Raw genomic sequence first — 4,337 nt, 5'->3', positions numbered from 1 at the left:
GCCCTTAGCATCCTGATTGACGCAACTATATTGATAGATAATTCACCCATAATAGAAGGTCCTGAACCAAGTTTTGGTTGTGGCAACCAAATCACGCGCAACTACATTGATGCAGTTGACACATAAATTAAAAGTTATATCAACCATACACATAATTACCGCTCAAAAATAACTAGGATGATGCAGCTAGGTTGCTTACAACTAAATTTTTTTGGTTGTGTGCACTATATCTTTTTATCTTTTTTCCGCGCACGTTAATTTATTTTAGAGATAAATTATTTTCTTATTAAAATGCTCAATTATACTAAATATTTGTGTCTGAAAATAATACATAGTTGCATAAGTAATATATACATAATACATGGTTGCATACTAAAAATCTCGGGTACTCGCGAACTCATGCGTTCGCGTAAAAGAGTCACGGTGCGGTCTCGCTCCGCGCGTACTTGGCGTGAGACACTACCGTGCCTCTTGATATATTATGTAAGACTGCTAGGATATTACTATAGAGAGAAATCTGAAAAAGAAAGGGCAGCTCTTTGGTGGACAAGTCACATAGTCGCAAAATCAATTCTCTCTCAAATAATCGTCAACATTAGGATAACCGTGATGTGGCACATTCAAAAAGAGATGTTTGTCTTAATAAACGATCATAATGATCTTGAAGCAACTGCTAATAATTAGTTAAAATTGATAACTTTATCTTTATTCAGTATAACTAAAAAGTTATAAGTTTCCTTTCAATTATCGCTGTGAGATAATGGGCTACACTACCCATTTGATTTTTATATTATTAAAACAGTTTGCATTATGCGTAATCAACTATCGATTTCGTTAAAAATTAAAAATCAATTGGATTAAGTTTATATTAAATAAATAGTTAAAATTCCCACAGGAACAGTACACAATAATGGCAAGATATTTACAAGACAAGCGTTATTAACGTATTTATGATAAAAAAATATCTTTGTTTGCATTCCTGAATTATACTGTAGCATTAAAACACACCAGTAAACTCTAAGATATGGGACGTTTGTTTTTTCTTTACACGTGTTACGGTAGTGTTGTCGGCGGAAGGAAAAAAGGAGTCTCGGAATTCCATCTCGCCTTGACTCGATAAAAAGAAACAGAAATTCACATATAGAGGAAGGTTGTTCATACACACGTTAAGATGCGTACAATATTCGCACGTCGCACTTATAATATATTCAATGCTATCAATAAAACGCGAACACTATTAGAAACGAAGGAAATAAGTAGCGAATCGTTCAATCATAATATGCCGAGATGCATTATTCAAACATTTTAAAACGGGATTTTAAAATTAATAATCTAATTTTAGTCTTGACGACTAAATTACTAAATGACTAAACTTATTGTTATCCCGTGAGCATCCTAATGATAATAATTGCCAACATTGAGCAATTTGGTAATAATATTTTGGTAAACTAAAAATAATTTTCTTAATTTCTGTCATAATTTTTCAATTTAAATTGATTTTTTAAATTTAATTTGATGAGTATTATAATATCTTCAAGTCTTAAGCGCATTTCTTAATATTCTGTACAGTAATGGATCAAATCGATTATAACGTAAGTGCTACGATTCGTGGCAATGTCGAATAAAGATTCGTAAGTTTTATTATATTTTTTTTTGTTTTAATTTATCTCGTTCGTTTTTTAAAGTTTTCTAAATGTAGTTTGTTACGTTATTTTGTAAATTCCTTTATGTATTAAAATTTTTGAAAATGTTTTTTTAAGGTTCGGGCCTTATTATACTACCATATTTTAATAAAGCCCAAAGTAGACTTTTTTTAAATTTGTGTCTATAAAATGCTTATTTGAGAAAGAATTATCGATATGTATGTTTTTTTATTTAGAATAAAATAAAGTTTAATACAGTTTAATACCTACAAGGCCTTTTTATTATAATTTATTAATTAACTACAATAATTCATTTTTAAATAAGGTAGACCTTATTTGCCTCCAGTACTTTATAATAACATTGAGATCCTATTAATTTGTGCGAGAATAGCTAATGAAACTTACATAAGAGGTCAAAAACGGCGGCGACCGTGGCAATAAACTTGTATTCTTTCGTAGTAGTCTAACCATCCAATCTGTGCGAAGATATGTTATAGACAGAGAGGATTGTTTCTTACACAAGAATACATTTATTTGCACGAATATAGAAAACGGGCTAACTAAGTACCAGGCGCGGTAAATAATGCGCGAAAGTTTTATTTTTGTTTCTATTTTACATATCTTCCAACCTTGACTGCGCGCCAATTAAATTTTTCAGACTTGAAACACATTTATTGTTTATAACTATATCGAATGGTAGAAAGCTCCTTCAGAATGTCAAAATAGACTTCCGTCAATAGTACAATGTCATTGTTAGAGTTAATTCCGTTAGATTTCTCTTTGATATGTATCATTTAAGAGATCAGTCTCTTTTGATAATTATGATCATGATCTAAAATACAAGTATTCTCCTAGTCAAATGAATAATTGTATTGTATAATATGTTTAGACTTTCAGACCACTGAATTGATTATTTAATATTTTTTATATATTACGTGGTAATGCATATCTTACAATTAGATATAGATTTTGCAAGAGTTGAAGCAATGATGAATCATATAATGGTTAATGTATTCTTTTTTTTAAAAGAACTTATTTAATAAATTTATTATCGTATATATATAAGTAGGTAATTCTATTCTATGTATAATAGTAATGTGGAAATTCGTTACGGAATTTGTAAGAAATTTTAAGATCGGTAGGTTGATATAAATTGTGAACTGTCAAATATTTTACAAAAAAATTTAAATAATATTTTTGTATAATAAGCTTATTTATATACAAATGTATTAAGACATGTTCTTGGTGTATAAAGTAAAGGCAAATATTTATTTTGAATCAGAATTAATATAAGCATAATTTATAGACATAATTATATATATATTTTTTTTACATTTTAATATGTAAATTCACCCTCTGAAGTATATCAACATGCATTATTTATATAAATCGTTCTTAATATAATAAAATATGCTGCCGTTATAAGCATCTATTACTCGAATTACACGGTACATTTTTATGAATATTACATAGAAGAGTTAAGCACATAAAAAAAGATTACTAGTTTTTGAATAATACTTTAAAAATTTTAGTCGAGTAAAAATAAAACCGTGCAAAAAAGATTAATGCTCTGGGTATTAATAATAATTAAATATTCTAAATTTATCGTAAAGAAACATTCAATTTTTAATACTTGGACTTATTATCTATTATATCATACTATATGTATATAGCAATAAAAGCTATTTTTTATTAATTTACCGTTTAATTTATTAGTACACTGTAAACAGCTTTCGCGATTCACACTTCATCATGTCAAGACTCACTCACCTTATCACACTATTCTGCCTGACTTTTTATGTGTCTCCAGCAATCAACAATTTCAGCAAGCGCTGACACTTGTACGTCGTCGCTCGCACTGCCAACGACTGTCGAAATGAAATAATTCCGGTTCCCTTTCACTCGTACATATCTTTACCCGAACACTGATTTCACTCAGCAGTTTCTTTCTGAAGGCACGAATTCGTTAATTTGTTTTGTCTCTTTTACTTTGTGTCTTTTCTTTTCTTCTCTTGATATTTTCTTTCCAGTTATTCCGGTTATGTCCTAACTCTTCTTTTTCGACGAAATTCAGACAACTTAGCAATGCGATTTTTGTGGCGAGATTTTAACGTCTGGTCATCAGCGGGCTGGTTACTAAAAGAGAATGCTTCCTTCGGTTGATACTACATGTACTCTTATATAGAACCGACCACGAGAAATTGTTTGCGTTGTCCCCTATACCGCCACCACTATTAGCTCTGCAACTCTGCGTCACTTTGTCGAGCGCTATTTGCCCTTCATTAACGTTTTCTGGGATCACCGACGCGCGAGCATGATTTAGAACTTTTTCCCAGACCTTCCGCATAACTTTCGCAGGAACGGCTAGTATATATCATTCATATTTCCCAAATCGTCCAGTTTTATGATTAATTCTTTTATTTCATAGTACTATTAGACTGTTATAGTAATTATTTACCATAAAATTATAACAGTGGTAAATTGTTTTAATATATAACTTTAAGTTATAACAAAAGTTTTATATCTTTGTTTTAGTAATAATAACACTATATTTTGGCCAACACATTAAGGCGCAAATACAAAAAAAATAATTATTTTTACATTACAAGAGATAATTTTTTATTACAATTTTGAATTAGGTACATAAATTTTGTTACATCAATTTTGGCTCCCATGAAGTTATTCCAAATTATT

General features: G+C 29.8%; 1 protein-coding gene across 1 annotated transcript in view; it reads right to left on the bottom strand.

Moving 5' to 3' along the window:
- LOC112465159 (mycosubtilin synthase subunit C-like) overlaps nt 1-3,793 on the bottom strand; it is a 49,519-nt gene extending 45,726 nt beyond the window's left edge. The window contains exon 1 of the mRNA XM_025032585.1: nt 3,414-3,793. The gene's annotated coding sequence lies outside the window, so the exon portion shown is untranslated. The remainder of the gene's footprint in view (nt 1-3,413) is intronic.
- Nucleotides 3,794-4,337: the final 544 nt, after the last annotated feature.

This window comes from Temnothorax curvispinosus, unplaced genomic scaffold, assembly GCF_003070985.1.
Source record: "Temnothorax curvispinosus isolate PA1 unplaced genomic scaffold, ASM307098v1 QBEX01014930.1, whole genome shotgun sequence".
Classification (NCBI taxonomy): domain Eukaryota; kingdom Metazoa; phylum Arthropoda; class Insecta; order Hymenoptera; family Formicidae; genus Temnothorax; species Temnothorax curvispinosus.
The sequence above is the reverse complement of the archived record's forward strand: the minus strand, read 5'-3'. Positions and strand labels throughout refer to the sequence as shown.